Source organism: Macrosteles quadrilineatus, unplaced genomic scaffold, assembly GCF_028750875.1.
Source record: "Macrosteles quadrilineatus isolate MER2022 unplaced genomic scaffold, UCM_ALF_1.0 Scaffold_5__1_contigs__length_97177068, whole genome shotgun sequence".
Lineage (NCBI taxonomy): Eukaryota > Metazoa > Arthropoda > Insecta > Hemiptera > Cicadellidae > Macrosteles > Macrosteles quadrilineatus.
Genome location: NW_026542598.1, coordinates 34,564,132 through 34,585,806, shown reverse-complemented (window position 1 = coordinate 34,585,806; position 21,675 = coordinate 34,564,132). Strand labels below are relative to the sequence as shown.

Genomic DNA, 21,675 nt, shown 5'->3' with positions numbered 1-21,675 from the left:
GTTTTTTCGTTTAACATTGTATAATTTCCAATTAAGATGACACACAACACCATACACGTTCAACATAGAACATAGAACCAGGTATTAACTATGTTTGCACAGACACCAAGAGCACAAACACATTTCATACTAATTAGCCTACAAAGCCAGAGTACATCAGCAAACATGACAAATATTTATGTTATATTTGCCTACTACTTAGTAGTTTAAAGATTGCCTTTTTCCCATTGTAAATAAAGACTACTACGAGTAAATCATAATTATTTGATTTTAGAAATATAAGTCTCAAGGTTTTACAAAACGTGGCTATTTTAGGTAATTGTTCATACTAGTACATTTCATGACAACATTGATTGAATCGGGCTCAAAAATAGACTAACAGGAAATTCTCTGAGTAGGCAGGTTGGTTGTGAGTGGGTTATTCATCACATCAAGAATAGGATACGCTTCAATTTCCTACACCGTAACGCAATTTTAAAACTTTCATTATTTTATTTCTACTATTTTGAATTTTATTTATCAAAAAACATGTTTAGAAACAAAAAACAATTAATAGCGTTTAGTTATTAGGTTTGTAGCGAAAAGTTTTGCACTTAACTCATTCGATGCAGGGCTGTATTTTTCATCCCGATGGTACAACAATCTGCTGGAGTCAAGGACGTTATCTATACATATCCTGATTTTAAAATTCGTCCGTTAATTTCTCCGATAAATAAAGAGTTTAGAAATATATATACTATCTTTTGTCATTGTGGCATTTTTTGTCATACTACGGAATAAACGGTTGTTTTCAATTCATTATGCAATACGGGTTAGGGGGGCAAAACCAAACATTTTTTGGACAAATTTTTTTCTGCTGATTGTTATTCTCCTTTTAATCCCTTTTACAATGGTACAACGTTTATATATGTTATTATTATTGTAAGTTCTTTAAAAAAACGTCGCAACAGCTAGTTTCCAGTCCACGTTACTCCAAAAGTTGAGGTAGTATACAAATTACATTTAGAAAAAAAAAATGTTGAGAAAAAGTGACAAAGCAGCTGAAAGTATCATGAAGTAGACCAGAGTAACTAGAAGAAAAAGAAGGCTCGTGCATAGAGTGGATAAAGAGGTAGCATTATAATCCTCAATAAGGACGGGCCTATTCTATGATAAATATTGCTTGCGGTAGGTGATACAGGGTTGTACCACCTGTGTTTTCCGAAAGTTCAACTTTTTTATGACAAAGGTACACATGTCTCTGGAACTAATTTACCTAGAGACTTGACATTTTTATACATAATTTTTGTGTTATAAGTAACATTTATACCCATTTTTGTTAATTTTACATTGCTAGTTTTGAAGAAAAACTACGTCTTGTGAAATTTATAAAGCTTTTAATGTCTAACAAAAAAAAAAAAAAAAAAAAAAAAAAACTTGTTAAAGGTAATACCATTGACTTAAATTAAAATTCTTAAATTGGGTCTGTTTACACACAAAGAGTTGATAATTATAGCCTACAATTTTGAAAGCCATAGCTTTACACCTTTTGAAGAAAGGTGTACCCAAAGATGGCAAATTTAACATTGGCGAGATAGGCCGTTCCCGCTCCCCTTAGTATTTTTTATCTTTATCTTTAATTAGAGGAAGAATAAGATGGAGTCAATGAAACTAACGGTACATTTGGATGATTGTAAACATTCTTCCACTGAATTTTCCGAAGAAACAAAAAACATGTCGTAATATTTTGTTTAATTTATCACACCCTTAACTGACTTATTTGCTTTAATCTCGCCTCTTTACCTTTATTTAGACAAATATTCAAAAGGTACAGTGATAAAATATGAATTTATAATAGCGAAGAGTTGCATCCAAATAACTTCAACAACGGTTCGTGTATAATAGCGGAACAAGAAGGAACCTATTTCGTAGGCTATAGATATAAACAATTTACAAAATTTACGTTTTGTGAATCACTTTGCTCGAATAATGGTGCAATGTGACTTAAATATAGTTTGTTACACGAGTTTAAAAGTGTCTTTTTCGACCATTTCTATTTCCTATAATTACACTAGAGACCATGTAAAAATTTGTTATTTTATCAACTTGGCCGTGCAATATTCATTTTCTTTCCCAAATTTAAGAAATAAATGAGAACAGTTCAATAAATAGAAAAACATCTGCAGAAACATAGATCTGAACAAATGTAATTACTTTATTCTAAGCAAACACAAATGACTTATATAAACCATATCGATACAAGCACAAGTCACCTGGGAGTTGTGTAGGATTCTATCAGCTGATTTATTACCCCTTTGATGTTCCATGTATAAAGTGAATATTCAAACTTCACACGAAGTGTCTCCAACGAGAATTTCAGCTTAAATTTTCCCATGACAAAAATGAAACACCCACAATAGCAAATTAATTATTTAGTAAATTTTTAGTTACAATATTTAACTGCATGTCCTTTTTTATAAGTTTTAATGATATAAGATATAAGACGATCGATTCAGCTATTTCTTATTCGATATTTTTTAACTTGGTATCGTTTGATTGGGGATTAAAAATTCCAAATAAAATTATAATTGACTTTTTTTTATAAAATCAGCCATCTTTGGAAAATTTAAGTCTAAAAGTTTAAGATGGCCGCTATTTTGAAATTTTAAGTTGCATCAAGATGATTTTTCTTTTAACATGGGTCTCTTACCAAGATTCAAAAAGATTGGTTAAAAAATTCAAAAATAAAAATGTTTTTGTAAAAAATACAAAATGGCCGATATCCAGTTAACAATGTGATTTTGAAAAAAAAAATATTCTTGATTTTCTCTTTATTTTGACTCAAGGAATCAATACGTAAATTATGTCCACACCTTTTTTAACAACCTGTATAATTCACAAGTATGAGTTTCTAAATAAAATACATTCAGAGTCCAAACCCCCTTCTAGAGGGACACTGTAGCTTAATATATGATGAAATAAATGCTATCTGTTGCTGAATTTCAAAACATCTTGCTTTGAAATTCATCTGTATGTTATTCTGAGCAAGTTAGAAATTTTGATTGACATAAGATTAATGGTATCTACGAAATTTTGTACGATTTAATCTAGGTCTAATTGATAAAAGTGTTTGCAACAGCTTGCTACAGTTGGTATCAAATTAACATGGTTTAAACATTCCGCTATACAGCCGAAATGTATGCAGAATACTTTTTTAAATCCCCAAAGCTTGGTGAACCACGTCTTTAACCAAATCCCTATATTGTATGAAAGTGAATAAAAATATTTTTACACAATCTTTCAATAAAATGTTTTAGTTACTAGATTTAAAATTTGAGGGTCATTTTATTTCAACCACCATAAAATTAAAGCTAAGGACAACATCCTAGTTCTGTGTTACTCACCCATGGACACCAGCCGTGGTTGACCTGCCAGGAGGTTGCTTGTAGGGTTGTGGCGGTGGTGTTGGGAGGGTTGGGGGTGATTTGTTCCACACGGCACACAACAACATCTTAGTTAGTTCTGTGTTACTCACCCATGGACACCAGCCGTGGAGGACCTGCCAGGGGGTTGCTTGTAGGGTTGTGGCGGTGGTGTTGGGAAGGTTGGGGGTGATTTGTTCCACACGGCACACAACAACATCTTAGTTAGTTCTGTGTTACTCACCCATGGACACCAGCCGTGGAGGACCTGCCAGGGGGTTGCTTGTAGGGTTGTGGCGGTGGTGTTGGGAGGGTTGGGGGTGATTTGTTCCGCACGGCACACAACAACATCTTAGTTAGTTCTGTGTTACTCACCCATGGACACCAGCCGTGGTTGACCTGCCAGGAGGTTGCTTGTAGGGTTGTGGCGGTGGTGTTGGGAGGGTTGGGGGTGATTTGTTCCACACGGCACACAACAACATCTTAGTTAGTTCTGTGTTACTCACCCATGGACACCAGCCGTGGAGGACCTGCCAGGGGGTTGCTTGTAGGGTTGTGGCGGTGGTGTTGGGAAGGTTGGGGGTGATTTGTTCCACACGGCACACAACAACATCTTAGTTAGTTCTGTGTTACTCACCCATGGACACCAGCCGTGGAGGACCTGCCAGGGGGTTGCTTGTAGGGTTGTGGCGGTGGTGTTGGGAGGGTTGGGGGTGATTTGTTCCGCACGGCACACAACAACATCTTAGTTAGTTCTGTGTTACTCACCCATGGACACCAGCCGTGGAGGACCTGCCAGGGGGTTGCTTGTAGGGTTGTGGCGGTGGTGTTGGGAGGGTTGGGGGTGATTTGTTCCACACGGCACACAACAACATCTTAGTTAGTTCTGTGTTACTCACCCATGGACACCAGCCGTGGAGGACCTGCCAGGGGGTTGCTTGTAGGGTTGTGGCGGTGGTGTTGGGAGGGTTGGGGGTGATTTGTTCCGCACGGCACACAACATTATCTTAGTTAGTTCTGTGTTACTCACCAATGGACACCAGCCGTGGAGGACCTGCCAGGGGGTTGCTTGTAGGGTTGTGGCGGTGGTGTTGGGAAGGTTGGGGGTGATTTGTTCCACACGGCACACAACAACATCTTAGTTAGTTCTGTGTTACTCACCCATGGACACCAGCCGTGGAGGACCTGCCAGGGGGTTGCTTGTAGGGTTGTGGCGGTGGTGTTGGGAGGGTTGGGGGTGATTTGTTCCGCACGGCACACAACATTATCTTAGTTAGTTCTGTGTTACTCACCCATGGACACCAGCCGTGGAGGACCTGCCAGGGGGTTGCTTGTAGGGTTGTGGCGGTGGTGTTGGGAGGGTTGGGGGTGATTTGTTCCGCACGGCACACAACAACATCCACGGCAGCAGGCACGTCACTACCAGTAGAGCGTACGGGCGGTACAGGGACATCGTGCTCACTCAGCCGATCTCGAACTCCAACTCCTGACCTGCGGAGAAAAGTTCCACATTTTTTTAAATTTTCTTAAACTCAAAACAGCAGTTAGTCCATATTTTTTAAAAATTCTTAGACTTAACACAGCAGTTACATCAAAATACTACTGATACTAAGAGAGTAGTTAAACACTTTTCCGAGGCTCTGAATTACATTATTTGCCGGGAATTGTTCGAAACATATTATGAAAACATTTTGAGATTTGATAGAATGCCCTTTCAAAACTATATCACTCTATGTTTATTTTATATTTGTGCTATAGTATGTTAGATGAAATTGTTTAAAATATATTTACTGACAGACAAATTGAAATTGGGTACTTAAGTCTTAGTAAACTAGTCATACTTATTTTTTACTAGAATAGAACATAGTTGGGTCAGCAGGCATGTTAGTCTTTCCTATTTTAAAGTGTGGCACGATTGAGGCTCTATCTTAAAGATGCTTATAGAATGATAGTTGATGAATTGGAGGAATAAAATAGGTAATAATAAGTACGCCCTTTCAATTTAACACGATTCAAAAACATTTAATGTGCAGGTATTCTACATTTTACAGCTGCAAACCTTCTGAAAAGGGTGATTTCAATATGTCCGATTATTTGTTAGGTTAGGTTAGGTTAACTGGCTACTTTCGTAACACTAAGAACTTAACATTAATGTATCTCTAGTCAAATCTTAAAAAAGTACATGTAAAAAATAAAGAAAACACTGTAGAATATTTCTTTACCTCCCATCGTGCCCTTAGTCGTCACGCTCCCATCATACGCTGTACTTCTTCAGTGTGTAAACACGCAGAAGGTGGATGGGAAAGTTCTTGCGTCGGACTACTTTCTTTCTCCAAATGAAGACGACCATGGTCAGAGCAGCCCTCGAGTTGAGTCCCCTCAGTCAATCTGTAAGTGGATAAATAAAAAAAATATATCAAATAACTATAGGTAAACCCACATCCAGAACACTGGTAGTATACACTTACAATACCATATATTTAAAAATATCTCAGAGATAACTTAGGTTTGAGGCTACTAATCAGCTGAGGGAAATTAATCAGACCTTATAACATACTCCTCATAAATTACTTTATTAACAGTATACTTCTTCCTGTATACAAAACTAGCATAGTACCCGTCCTTCGTACGGGGTTGGCAAAATGCTTATTGCAGTTTACTCGTGCTTTGCGTTTGAAACGGGAGAGGACACGGTTTATGAAAATTTGGTTCTTTTAATTTATGGTATGCTATAGTATAGCACATTACCATAGCAATAATGTTCTACCCCTGCCCCTAAACACTAAAAAGTGAAATTTTCTTTTTTCACAGATTTTGTCACTAATTGGTTTAAATTAGCGGTTGTCATAAATGCCAAAAAAATAATAGTGCCACACCCTGTTGGTAACCCTTATAACTTCGTAATGCTGTTTAATATTATAGAACCAAATTGTGTAGTTGAAACAGCTGACAAAATTCTTTTATTCCTTTTAAATATGAATACTCATAAGGTTAACATGGGAAACTCCAGAGCCACTGGGGCAGAGGCCGAAAGGGGTTTTGAGATAAGAATGCGTCTATATGTTAATCGGGAATGTGAACTACCATCGCACCAAATTTCAACCCAATCTGACCAGCATTTTCACGTTTACTTGTCAAAATCATCCATCCATCCATCCATCCATCCATCCATCCATCCATCGATCCATCCATCCATACATACATCCAAACTTTCAAACTTATAATATTAGTAGGATTGAAATTATGTTGTTAGTTGTTCATTAAAATATTTAAACCAGAGCGTTTGATTTTTCGTCAACCACATTCTTTTAATCTTAAATCTTCAACGTAGACATTTTGAGTGGACGCCATTCCTTCCAAAAACCCCATTTTTTAGTTTCTAATGTTCATTTAACAAAGAGATTGAAGCATATTCCGCCAACAAATTTGATTCTTTCTTCCATCGTTTGGATTTAATCAATGATTGTGAACCTTTTTCTGGAAACTTGTATTGATTAACACATGTAAAACAAATTAACCTCAAACAAACAATAAGTGAACAATAAACCAAATAAGTTAAATAAGTGAGTACCAACTATATTCTGTCAATACAAGCAGAAAACAAAGTTTATAATTTAAACAGTTAGGCTAAGCAAATGATCAGGAAATAAGTATATATTAAACACCATATACACAATTTAAAATGTTTTATGAATATAGCACAATGTCTTTGGCACTTTAATTCCTCATTTACAGTGACATATCAATTTTACATGTACAATGTAAATTAATTGTTCAATCTGTATGATGTAACCCCTATCAGTGTCAGTTAAAATAGTTTATTGAACAGTTCATCAATTTTATCCATTTATTGAGATGGGAATTTTGAGGGAGTGCTGTGGGAGAGGGAGAATTTATTGAGGGGAAGGGGGCTTTTATTGAGGGGGGATTTATTGCGCTTCTAGATGCGTATTTTAACCCAAATATGAGTGAAGGATGAGTGTAGAATGATGTGATCTGTGTAGCTTTGTTCTTGACTAAGATCAGCTGTTTCATCAGTCAAGATCATATTTAGCCTATGAATCAGAGTGCCCAGTTTCGAACCATCAAAAAGCTACCAACTTTTCTCAAGATCAAACCGTCGGCCTTTTGATTACTGGGCGAGCACTATAACCACTCATCTACCCAGCCAATTTATTAAAAATAGCCTTTTCCAACCTTTACGATTCATCGCTCTCTATTCAACCCATATAGGCCTACAACCTATTAAAAGTAAGAATAGATCATGCTTTTACCTTTTAATGACCCCTTACAACTACATATTTCCAAGTTTTTCATTTTATTTCACCCATACCGTTGTTCACTGCAAACTGACTGACTGGTTTAAAATAAGTTGCCGTGAAAAGTGGACGACCCAAAGGCAATAAAAAGTGGACAGAGGTTTACGTCTGATAATAAAACTGGTCTGTCGACGGTTTTATTGCCTGCAAACTGTCGACCGATTTACGGTCTTTAATACCTCGTAAAGGCCATCCTTCAGGGCCAAGCTAAAATAGTCTTTAAGATACCCTTTATGGCGATAACGATAACATCTCTATTACTGACCTTCATAACGAACTTGTCGATCAGGTCACGCATTTCTATTTGATTCACACAAAAAATGTTACATGAACAGCTCACCTAAAACGATTGTGTTTAATGATTTTAAACTCTTAAGTTAAAATTTTATTAAATAAACCCGTAACTAACTTTAAAACAACATTTTAAGATGCAATCTGGCATAAATAGTTACCAGATATCAGCCAAATACCTGGAATAAAAATTGTCAATATGAGAAAGTGGTTTCTTGTATTTGTTTAAGCCTATGTATGTAATCATGAAAAGGATGCTACACTGGATGGGTAGCTGAGTGGTTATAGCGCTCGCCGAACAATAAAAAGATCACCGGTTCAATCCTGAGAAAAGTCAGTGTCTTTTTGATTGTTAGAAACTGGACCCAACTGTTTCTGATCATTGGGCTTTAAATCAATGATCCTGACTGCTAAAACATCTGGTCTTAGTGACAAAGCTACACAGATCATCTCACACCATTCTACACTCATCCTTCACTCACTCATATTTAGGTTAAAATACGCACCAAGGTGGCGTCCCCATCTCAATGATTGATAATTAATAATAATAAATTTTGATGATCGAAAGAAGTGGGGGCCGAAGCCAAATACCGCCTAGGGTATCGATGGAGTAATTCTAAAAGTATAATATATGTATATATTTACGCATGTACGGACGTATTTATTGTAAGCCCATACAACAATTTTAAAACCTTTCATTTGGTCACGGAGTTCATTGATAAGACTTAAAATTTAATCAAAGTTAAATTTAATAAACCTGTATACAATTCTCCTAATATTTTGTAGCGCGTTTTAAAAGTCCCCTCAATTATGAATGTTAAATGTCAACAATGCATCGGAGTCTATCAGTGATTGGTGATTAATGATAGAATATTGACTATAAAACGATAACAGAGGCGTCGATGATCCAGCAATTCATCATTGTTGAGCTTGTTTTTGGAGAGGGATTCTGTTAAATATTTAAAACTTTCAATTTAGATGTTTAACAGTTTGATCATTGTATCATGTTTTATAGGCTAATCAGCTTCCAATAATTTCTTTCTGAGTTTTTGTTAGCGTTGTTTAATGTTGTATGTTATCACCTTATTTAAAGGAGAGCATTTTTTTACTTTAGAAATCAATCTTTAAGAACAGTTTATTTTTGTTTCTGTGGAATACATAGGAGCTAGAAATTTGTTTCATGATAGGTTTTCATGTGTTTCGTGTAATCCAATAGCAAAAACGTGGTGTATGGTAATTTGTAACTAGTTAATACTGTTTTTACAGTATTATTTTTCTGCTTGATTAACTCTAAGATCAACGTAATTCAAATTATATAAATCCATTAGTTGCAGATATGTCAAGATTCTCACTTTAAAATTCAAATGCTGCTGGATTACTTTCTAGAAGAGTCGTTGCTTGTTTCAATTAACATTTGTAGTTTTGCATGTCTTTAACACGGTGACTACTGGCATCACTCTCCTCTTTAAAGGATGCCTTGAGTTGCCTGTGATAATCAAATCGAAACAAAAATATAACAGTTAAATTATTTTTAAAAATATACTAGAATACTTAAAGATACTACAACTAATATTAGCAGTGTTTCCCACCTTTTGACTATTGATACTACGACAGTATTTAGTACCAGTTTTGAAAATCAATAGTTATTAAAGAGTTTGGTAATGTTATAAAATTAACCAAATTTTACTTAAGCATGTGAATTTATTTACAACAAAAATGTATTATGAGTAAAATGTCATAATTTTGCTTCGAAATAGCATAACTATCGGTAATGTTTTTTTAGTTTATAGGGGTTTCCTCGTAAATAATGTTTGTATTCAATCATATAAACGCGCTGGTCAATCTAAGCGACTTATAGATGGTTCTACAAGCACTCGCTAGATTGAACATTCACTTTATTACACAGAAAAGGCTTAACTCTGACTGAGTTTTTACGATCAACTTTTGTAAAGTGCTTAGATTTTATTGCTACTGTAAATCAAGTGATCTTTAAGATGGTTCGGCAATTGCGGTTGTAATATTACTGCTAAACTTTGTTTAACCAGAACAAACACATTTTGATCAAAGAATGAATTGTATCAAAATATTAATGAATTGTATAAATAAATTTTTAGTTAAATTTTGACAAGTCAATACTATTAATGAACTACTAATTTGGAAAAATTTAGTAGTATTGTATAAATACATAGTATTTTATAAATTGATTGTAAAGTGTAAGGGAATAAGTAGGTAAAAATTTATAATGATAATATTTACCTTAGGTTTTTTATATGTTGTATAAATAGTTCGTTTCGCGTAAAGGATTTCAGTTACGCACTACATAATTTGAAACCTTATAATAAACTTTAAAAGGTTCTTCCATTGGATACGTTGATAAGAGAAGTGAAAACTTGAAAACGCTATGTTCGAAGTGACGCTTTGCTGCACTTGAGAGATGTTAACACACGAGCCAAAGGCCAGTGTGGAAAGTTACTTGAGTGTAGCAAAGGCACTTTGCCCTCGCGTTACACATTATATTTTTCTTACATTTACTATAAATCGTATAAATAATTAGTCTTTCAAACACTGTACAACACGTTTTTAAGTTAGGTCAAATCCAAACATTGAACAAAATGGGAAACGCTGCACGCTGATCGTATTCGTATAATCTTGAAGTGTTGCCAACTTATTTTCAAGCGTACACGGATTACTTGCCTAATACGTGTATTAACATATTAGTGTTGTTAGTTTGAAATACTGGAATGCGGTAAAAATGAGTAAATGCAGCAAATTGGCTAATTTTATGTGCTATAATCAGTGCAATGAAGACTTTTGTGTCAGGTAACGGTAGGAAAATTATATGATATTAATGAAAATCATCTAAAGGAATCTATTGGTCAATATTTATCAACGTAGGATAAGAAAAAAGTTATTTAAAATATACTTTAACTAAAACATTTTCATTTGCAGCTTTTTAAAAACACATGGCAAAATCGTTAGAGATCAAATGAATTATTAAAACCTGAACACAGCAAAGCATATTTCCAAGGATGTGAACTGACGGGTTGGAAATAAAGGAAGAAAGGTTTGTTTGAGTAATGGAGTCCTGCTAACTAATTCGGTCTGTATTAGCTACACAAATTCGCCTCTAACTTCAATAACTTCGGGGGAAACTTTTGGCTAACCGCTTACTACATTCATAACTAAGAAACAATCCAACCATTGTCAGATCTGGTTATTACAAATTAATTTTTCGTTAAAAACACACAACTTTGTCACATTATCTCCTTAGTTTTACTGTTGACTTTTAAAATACTGAAGAACCTCTATGTAAACCTCTATGAAAACAAGCTATAGAAATCTTTACATATTTAAATTTTAAGACGGTAGTTTAATGAGCTCTCATACAAAGTAGTAAGGTTGATGATCAATTATCTTTTTTTTAATTACGCAGTATAATAGTTTGGTAAACTGGGTTGATAATAACAAATATCATAATTTTACAATAAGCTTCCATAATTCACTTTAATGTCCCAAAATAGTCGATGTTTACAAGAGCCCTATGCTTCATAACTGTACACTGTATTAGTGGATAATTAAAACCACTTTTTAATTGTTTACATAAATCTATATAGTTAAGTTTATTTGTCTAGTGTGCGAAGTGGCTCTTTGCTGCACACGAGAGAAATGTTTAAAGAGGGTGGTAAGTTTCTCGAGTGCAGCAAAGGCAATCTGTACTCGTGTATATTTTTCCTACAGTTACTATAAAGCATGGAAACAATTAGGCTTTCAAACACTAAACAACACATTTGAGGTTAGGTTAAATCCAAGCGTTGAACTGAATGGGAAACGACTGCACCAGCTGAATATAGACGTCATATCTTTTACTATTGCCAACCTATTTCCAAGCACACACGGATTACGTGCATAATAAAAGCACGTTGTTTTGTGTGAAAAATAAAAAGCGTGAGGAAATAGTAAGTAAATGCAGTAATTAGCAACTTTCTGTACTATGATCAGTGCAAAGAAGCCCACTTTGTCAGGTGACTGTAGGAAAAAATAATTACAAACTTTAAAGGAAAAGAAAGTCTAGTTCACGTTTTTTGTATTCCAGAAGTTCTTACTTAGACCGAAAAAATCTATACTCGTATTAGATATATTACAGTAGTTGATAGATAACAATTTTGATTTATAATTGTTTACTGTTATGCTTGGCGAAACTTGACTGTTTTCATTTACTTATATTTTGCATGTATGTTTATATTTAATTTTTGCTATAAATTTAAGCTTTATATATTTGAGAATTAACAATTTATTGTAAACAGAAAAAAATTAATACATCCTAGAGCAAAATTAAAATTATCACACATCTTCGCAACGCAATTAATTGTATTTTAATTATATCTCTTACAACTATATTGGTCATAGTAATTATGTTAAAGACTTTCAGAGTTGTCTTTATTTGCAATTTACTATTTCGGCATTGCAAATTATGTCAATAACGTGCAGACCAAGTAATAGGTATTTAGTCGTCTTTTTTTCAGATGAGTAGGGCAAGTCTTTTATCCGCTGGTAGTGAACCAATTCCAATTGTTCCTAATCAAAGTTGACCATATCTGGAGACTTACTTTTGATAATTACACTCAAGAAGATCTATTAGTGATTTATAAACCCAATTGGAGGAGTAAAGGATTAAAAAAATCTTGGTTGTATATTAATTTAAATTTCAAAAACTAAAATTTTCATAAAAAAGAATACGTGGAGTTTAAACAGATACTAAAATCGTACTGAAATATGTGCTGTTAAAGTTTACATGTTTATTTGACCTGACTTTTTTTATTTAAAGTTCATATTTAACACCGAGTTACTGATATATCCATCCAGTACTAAGTCTAACCTATGTAATACCATACAATGTTGGGCTGCTAAATGTTCTACATTACAGGGGTGGGGAAAGCAGCGTTGGTGATATGATCGAGTTACCTCTAGCTCCAGGATAGCTTATCTTGAGTTACCTCTAGGTCTGTAATAATGCTCACTCATATCTCAACCAAAGGGGTTGGTGTAAAGATAGGTAATGACCGTTATTTTTAGATTTGTAATGCTTGAAGCTTCATCTATGTGCTGTGTTTCAATAAGAGAACAGATTATATCACCTCAAAGAACTCATTGTACTGTATTGAAAAACGAATATATCCACTCCAAACTCAAACTCGAAAATTTTGACGAAAACAATACTTTCTCCATATACTATGGTATAGGGGGAGAAAGTAAAAACTAAACTGTAAAATCAAAACAAACAATCATAATAAAATAATGATCAACTATGCACTATGCTTCTCAAATAAGTGTGCACTTGCCAATTGAAATGCTGCAAAACTAAGACAAATATAGTTACGGTATAGAGTATTTGTAATTTCATGTAAAAAAAATGTTGATGCCATAACCGGTGTAAATGTAATAAATGTATTAGTTTTAAGAGATACTCTATTTGATTGCCTTATGAATCGCCCTCCACTTATTACAGAATGCTAATCACAGATAGCGATTCAAACGGCGGAAATAGCTATTTATATATAAGAGCGCAAAGTACGTAAATGCTGCTCGAGAACAGTAGTTAGCCACAAGCTCAGCTTTAGGTCAGTACGGCAATACATTTCGAGAGCAACAATGACTGTGCGTGTACACACACAATTTGTATCTACCACCATAATTAACCTATAATAACACAAGTATTACCATTTTAGTTGTATCCTATATAGAATTTCATTTTGAGTTAACTGTGAAAACAGTTGATTTGTGAGCGGGAATACTCCATTTCAGCTCTAGAGCGTAAATGGGTTATTTTGCGCACCGGTACATTGCAATGGTATGGCAATGTTATAGTTTCTATGAAGTGGTAGGAAAATTATATTTTCTCATTATTAACTAGGCTACTACAACAAAAAGGCTAGTTGTCACATATGCGTTGAAACTAGCAAGGATAGAAAAAAATATTTCTTTCCACGATTTTTACTAAATTACTGTATAGTATTTTAATATGGGTTATAGAAAAAATATCCCTGAGTAGTTATCAGAATGATCGTGAATAAAGTAAAGTACGTTGCGTAGGTGTAAATTTAAAATTTACTGTATAAAATTCAAAAGTATATTCCAAACAACCAATCCTACCCGCAACGGATGAAGATAGCTCGATGTTTTCTTAAATATTATCACGTCCATCTGTTTCTGATGGTTAACACGGACAAAGACAATCTATCTTGTCTAGTTTTGTACACTCTAAATTATTCCATATCCACTTTCAGACAAACTTGTATGTTACAAGGAAATACTAGGTCATGCTTGTATAACACAAGATACAGGATCACAAAGCATTGCCCAGCTAGATAAACGCGGTGATGGTATGTAATTTAGCTTTGTATCTCCGTTAAACATGTACATAGCCATTATTTATTTAACGTTGGTTTGGTTCTACCATGTAACATTTACGTTCCTATTAAAATACTAATATATTCCTCTATTTTTGAAACTATTTGACTGATAACAAAATGAGTCAACTGAAATCAAATAATAAAGGTCAAATCGTTAAGGGGGGGGGGGTTATGGAACATCTATATTAAACTCATTTTCACAAAATTTCGGTTTAAAATGCCCCTAACTATCGTTTATTTCCATTAAAACATTTTATATTAATGTCATTAGCCTTGATGAGGTGGGGGAGTTATAAAAAAATCTTCTGATGGCTATGAACTTTCGTTCTTTGTGAATGGCACTAGGAATACACATGCAAAGCATTGCTCCCAATAAACATGATCCTACTAATATTATAAATGAGAAAGTTTGGATGTATGGATGGATGTATGGATGTATGTTTGTGACAAGTGAACGCGAAAAATACTGGTCGGATTGGGCTAAAATTTGGCATGATGATAGCTCACATTCCCGATTAACATATAGGCATATTCTTATTTCAAAAATCCTTTCGGGCTCCGCCCCAGTGGCTCTGGAGTTTCCCATGTTAACCTTATGAGAAATGGAATTATTGACTCTTAAACAGCTGTTTCAATTAAACAAGTTGGTTCTGTTCTATGATGTCCAATAGCATTAAAGTTACAAGGATTACCAACAGGGTGCAGCACTATTATTTCTTTTACATTTATGACAACAGCTAATTTGCAACCAAAAGGTGAGTGAGCGTAGCGAACGAACTTCAACCTGGAGGCGAGTTAGCGTAGCGAACGAGCTAACCTGAAGGCAAGTAAGCGCAGCGAACGGGCTCCAACCTAAAGGTGAGTGAGCGTAGCGAACGAGCTCCAACCTACAGGTGAGTGAGCGTAGCGAACAAACTTCAACCAGGACGTGATTGAGCCATGCGAACGAGATAATCTTGAAAATTAAGAAGTTAAACGGGGCAAAGCCCGCGGGTTACAGCTAGTAAATATATAAATTAAAAACAAATTTTTCAAAAATATACGCCAAGTTTAAGATAAAGGCGTTGTTATTTAAAAAAAGGCTACTTAAGGGGAAATTAAGTTAAAAAGGTATAGGTACATGGTATACAAACCAAAAAAATTCGTCAATGCACCACTTATCGGTGACGTTTGAAATTTGAAACTAGGCAGATCTTGCAAAAGATTGCACTGTGCGAATTACGAAATATAAATTTATAACATTGTTGTGTGTTTAAGTCTCTTAGTTTCATTAATAAACCTATCCTTGATGTAGACATTATTGAAGCAGTATTTCTCTCCTAAAATCTCCTATTATTCCTTTTATCACACATATAAAATCTGAACCATATTATTAATCATGTTAGAGTATATTAGCCCGAAGTTAAATATTTATCTTTAATTAAGAGACATATTTTCAACATATCCTTGACTATTGGTCTATAATACCAAAAGACAAGCAATAGTTCACCAGTATTTTGTTAAAAATACTGTTTTGAAAGTTAATGTAATAAAATATATTTAAACTTTACGACACATTTCGACAGAAAAACATATCGAAAATGGATTTAGCCTATCCTAAAAAATCATTGTCAGTGAGTATGTTAAATTCACGACATCATAGCGCAAATAATTTATTTACACATCAAACTAAAACTAATTTCATAAAAAATTATCATACGAATAATAAAATAAAAGCGACATTTAAACCTCAATATTATTAACATGCAGCCTACTAATGCCAAGTATCGTCCAAACTCATAATTCATTGCCATCGTTGTAGTTCATTGTTTTATGGTTAGCTCATTAATTTGAGCGTTGGCCATCAATACCACATTGAAAGTGGTACTTTCCATAACGATAAAAAATACCACAAATAACTTATTGTGGGTGAATATTTTGTAATTGATATTTTGTGGTGGACCATATTATAAATCATTTTAGTAAAATAAATATCACCAATAATTTTTACTGTACAATGACATCAATCAGTTTTCCATTATCTATTTGAATAATTATTAATGAAACATAAAATAAACTACTATTGATTGGAAATAGTATAATTATGCTTTCTCTCTACATTTAGTAATAAGTACGGTTGAGCTTTTCCTGAAAAAAAAAATCTTTGATAAATTAGGCCAATCGCACCATCTTAGAGGCCGATTCTTTGATCATTCCATTAGGTTAGGCTAAGCTAGGCTAGGTTAGTTTTAGTTAGGATATTTTAGGATGACACGTAAACAAGTTATTCCTTCTGCCGGCAACTCACCCCTACCTGGCTTGGCGTAACTAAGGAACATATTTTTGGGCCCTTTGAAGGCTTGGCACAATTAATTCACGATCTTTACACATACTCTATAACAAAATCACTAAGGAAAAACTTATAACTAGCAGCAAATACAACAGTCCTCTTGGCATACATGACAAAAAATATATTTTCCCTATAAAATTTAATGCTTTAATTATATTTGCTGTTGTTGAGCTTATAATACGTTATGAAGTAATAAGGTAAACAGTTTGTGATAATGGAAAGTGTTGAGTTAATCTAGTAGCGTCTCAATTACACTGTTGACCCTTATGTAACGGCCATACTCAACAACAATACATTATATCATTGACTTTAATAACACTAATGATGTCACAGCTCACTGGTATTCATTTGTTTATATTTAAACTTTATTTTTTGGAGAATTATAGAATTTAATAACAATAACTTGAATTACCATGTGTTGGTTTTAATGATTCTCCAAGTTACCTTACTTGGATGAAAACTTGAATTTTAAATTTATATAATTAAAAAAAAATAGATAAATCATTCAAAAGTATAAAAAAGGAACTTGGACACGTTTTATTTATTATATAAATATTTTTAGGCTTGTTGTAGATTGATTCGCATTTATACAAATAATCAATGTAACATAATACAGTGTCTTGATATTAAAGAAATATACCTTGCCTTAAAAAGAAAAAAAACTATGTTACTTCGGTTTTGTTAGATATTGAATTGGCAATTAGAAAACTCTTAACAAACTAAGCTGAATAAAAATAAAATTTAGAGGGTAAAATATTTATGATAGTTACTATTATTTACAACCTAAAAATATTTGTAAAAATACTCAATTGTTGAAGCAAATATAAAAATGTTGCCTGGCAATAATTTATTGTTTAATTTTCAGAATCTTCCAGTTTCAATTTTGAAAAATAACTAAATAAATAAACTACTTACTAATATCTAAATGAAAAATATCCAGTTGAACTAATTGTTATTAATTTTTCACAATATATTAACTATCTCTTTCCAACATCTAGGTGCCACTTTTTTATCAAACTATTTTTATCACAAAACCAGGTCATGAACTACGAACTTCTGTCTCGGCTTCAGTGGATTAGTTTGGTTGGACGCAACCGGATGTCAGCTTAACGTCATTTCGTGTCTTAGGAAACAAAACTCCAAATATCGGTATATAATGTTATCACATTTTTATAATAGTATTAATTAAATCAACACTTAATACAAAAATATAAGATCAACAAATTGTTATGGTTAAAATATAAATACTCTACCCAGAACCTTGACAGAAGTTGAATTACATGATTGATTCGAGGAAAAATTTTAAAATTTATTACATTCAGTCTTTTGGCGAATTGATTTTATTTTTATGGTAGAGTATTAGGTATATATTTTTTACTATTTGCATGTAGCTTTAAAATGTATTTAGTAATTTTTATTTCACAAATTATTTAATTATTTTTATTATTTTTATCGTCATCTTATAGTGCGTTGATGTATATTTTATTTTATAAAGATTTATGTTGTATGACGGTTTCTTAGAGAGGTTTTCATACTTTGACTTAAAAGTAAAGGTAAAACTAGGTAACTTCAATATAGTTTATTATATTACATATTTAATTATTAGATAATTTAAACCAATTATTGGTGTTTGTTAGGGTTTGAACCCAAGCCACCTGCAAATAAACAACCTGATCCAACCAACAATAAGGGTATCAATTACGTCACAATCAAACTTAGCTTTGTTAAACTGTTATACATGTTAATCAGGTTAACCATTCATAACAAATACGCTAATATTTAAATCGGCATTTGCCAATCAAATCGTTTTCCAATATTTGCTTAAAGCCTATTACGACGAACAGTTTGAACAGATGGCTCCACTAATATACTTTAATAGGTTTATCTGGTGGATAATTAACTAACATGCTCTGATAATGCCCCCACTCTGTACATCTGAAATAGATCCTAAATTTAATTTAGTTTGATTGACACAATTTTCACCGTTCCAAATTTAATTTTTAAGTTTAATTGACTAATTTTTGAATCGAAACAAAATATTGCGTGGAATAAAAAGTAACTGAACATATTGTGGAAATGAAATTACCAATTGTATTATATTGGTCTTTTTGGGCATTGTTTAGCTTAAAAACGTCAATATTATGCAGTATTGCATTTAACTTCCCAGTGATACAAATTTCTCATTATATTACTATTATTTACATTGCGTATGAGATATCTTCGAGGCATCTTAGAAATTTTTAAAATACTAATAAAACATACGATGAAAATACAAAACCAAACATAAGTCATTTTATACAAATAACATTGCAATATTATACTTCAATTCACTAACACATCACCAACTGGAACGATAACCCCATGTTTGTATGGATGTAAACAAAATTGGATCATGGTCATCTGCTTTGATGTAAACAAATGTAAACTTTAAAAAGTTCATATGATTGACAACAGAAATAAGCACAAACTCTGAAATTGTAAACGCCTATGGGACGAAGGGCTTTCGCGGGATATCATCCAAACCCGCAAAAGGCACATCTTGAGGATAAGAGCTTTAAACTGATACCCAATATACCTATGAAAATAAAATACTTAGGAGTCGATTTTCTGCACACAAAAACCCCACTAATTCTTTTAATAATATAGATTATCGTAGATCTAATTAAGTACTTGTGAAAAAACGAGGGAGGCCAACTTTGAAATACATACATATCTGTAGCATGGTAAAATCAACTAATTGAAAAGCAGAAAAGGCTAAGATGAAACAATATAAGGCATAACCTTTTCAGATACTGTTGTTTCAAATATAATTTCATAAAAATCAAGTCACGATGATTGATTGTGTATGAGATTACGATCAATAATTACTCAAAACACCAAAAACCGAATAGTAGCTAACAATAAAAATATCTCGTAGCTATTTTAAGTATTTTACTCTTTTATAATCTGACAACAACAAATAATGACAAAGAAAGAATGAGGTTGCTACATTTACTGCAAGGAAAATAAGGATACGTTGATCCTAGCAGATAAGTCCATGTATTAACTAAATTGAATCTCACATGTCTACTGTTATCTCTGTCGTCTGTTCTGTTCATTCTCTGGAGTTAAAATGATTACTTTCGTTGAGACATAATATATCTAGGAATGAGAGGGTTCTTAGAAAAATTCGTTTAAGAAAAGTGTAAAAGAACTAATTACAGATTGCTAATAACATAACCAAAAAATATTTAACGTAATTTACAACAGACCATTCAAGTTTAAAATGCTAAAAATAATAATTATAAGGTACAGAAACATATAAAATTAAATAGTTTAAAATGTCCTTTGCTAATTAGCTAATAATTGTTTTACCCGTCGAGCGACTGATGTTAATATTGCATCAATCGATCGATAACGTGTGTATTACGATAATTAATTATCCTATTGAAATTTACCAAACACGATTCATTGCAATGTTTTACTTCGCGGATTTTCTGTTGAAGCTTTGCTAAGAAAATATTGTCCTAGGTTGCTTAAGGTTAACTGAACTCTAGTTGACTTATTACCAAATTCGTCTGTATGAACTTTGCTGTTTCTCTCATTATTACTTTTAACATGTAAACCTAATATACACACATGGGAGTTTAAATTCAATTTGCAATTAAAAAAAACCCCTGAAACTGAACTAAAAACTACTTATTGTCCTTAAGTGAAACGGGTTTTCTAGAAGAGATTCTAGAATCAAATGTTATTTATACCCAAGATGTTAAAAATATCAAAGACAAGACTTTAAAGACAATTAATAAACTGATCTGTATTTAACCAAAGGAACAATGACAATATTTACAATATAATTAATTAATAAAGAATAAAACATATGTATAGGTATCAGTTATTCAGAAAGACCAAGGCATAAACTATAGCACAAGAGATCGATGGTTTTTGTTTTCTAGTTGAATAGATGACAACTTTAAGATATGCTATAATTATTCTCATAGCCACAGCATTTTCATAAAGCTACAATAATTAGCCATTAGTAAGGTTCGAACCTGAGCCTTCAAGACGGAAGTCCTGTCCATCAACAACTTGACTAGCGGTGTTTCTAAAAAATTAGCTTTTAAAAAAATACCTCGAATCACAAACAAGGGACATCTGTGAAGAAACATCAAAGAAGGAAGAACTGTTAACATATTTACTTTCTTTGTTATGTGCTTCGCAACGGGAAGATGTGCTATACCGCCTAATCAAAACACTTTTAAATAGTTTATACAACAACAAAAAAGTTATAAAAAAGTTAGGTTTACCATACCAAATTTATACAACAAATTATAACATACATTGAAATTGTCCCACTGTTCGCATGAAAATATAACAATAAAATTATTTTCATTGCTTTAACACTTTAATAAATCGAAAGCAGAGCCTGTGTTGATACAGAAACGGTTATAGAATCTTTTTTCTATATTCAATTACATAATTTTAGAATAAATACACCTAATTCCTTTGGATAAGCTGTCAGAAATAAATTGTGAAATAAGCAATTAGGCAGTTCTCATTGTTTACATTGAAATGTCAACGCAAAGGTAAACATTGTGAATTTTCTCATTCTTCCATGGAGAAAATATAAATATATACTTTTGAAAACCTCACCTCAAAACTATGGACATCCAAGGGGCGTAGCCCGAGAGGAACTCAGGGAAGTGAATAGGCCTATGCCATTCCTAGATATGTGGACCATCTTTGTGCTTAATTTTGGCTTTATCGGCTAAGCAGTTTAGTCGTGACAACTGCCCAGACAGACAGACACAACATCAATTTTATAATAGTACTAGCTGACCCGGCGAACTTCGTATCGCCTAAGTTATAGGTTTCCCCTAAGACAGACCGATGGAAAGAAAGTACCGTTACGTTTAATTTTCAAGATGATCTCGTTCGCATCGCTC

The 21,675-nt window shown here is 33.2% G+C and overlaps 1 protein-coding gene and 1 long non-coding RNA gene across 6 annotated transcripts in view; both read right to left on the bottom strand.

Moving 5' to 3' along the window:
* LOC128994876 (uncharacterized) overlaps positions 1–3,616 on the bottom strand; it is a 135,441-nt gene extending 131,825 nt beyond the window's left edge. For all 5 annotated transcript variants that reach the window (XM_054419697.1, XM_054419700.1, XM_054419701.1 and 2 more), the window contains exon 1: positions 3,515–3,616. The gene's annotated coding sequence lies outside the window, so the exon portion shown is untranslated. The remainder of the gene's footprint in view (positions 1–3,514) is intronic.
* A 1,082-nt stretch (positions 3,617–4,698) lies between these two features.
* The window catches only part of LOC128995060 (uncharacterized), a 164,321-nt gene continuing 147,344 nt past the window's right edge, over positions 4,699–21,675 (bottom strand). The window contains exons 2-3 of the long non-coding RNA XR_008490949.1: positions 5,624–5,789; positions 4,699–4,892 (exon numbers count right to left, since the gene is read on the bottom strand). This is a non-coding gene — a long non-coding RNA (uncharacterized LOC128995060). The remainder of the gene's footprint in view (positions 4,893–5,623; positions 5,790–21,675) is intronic.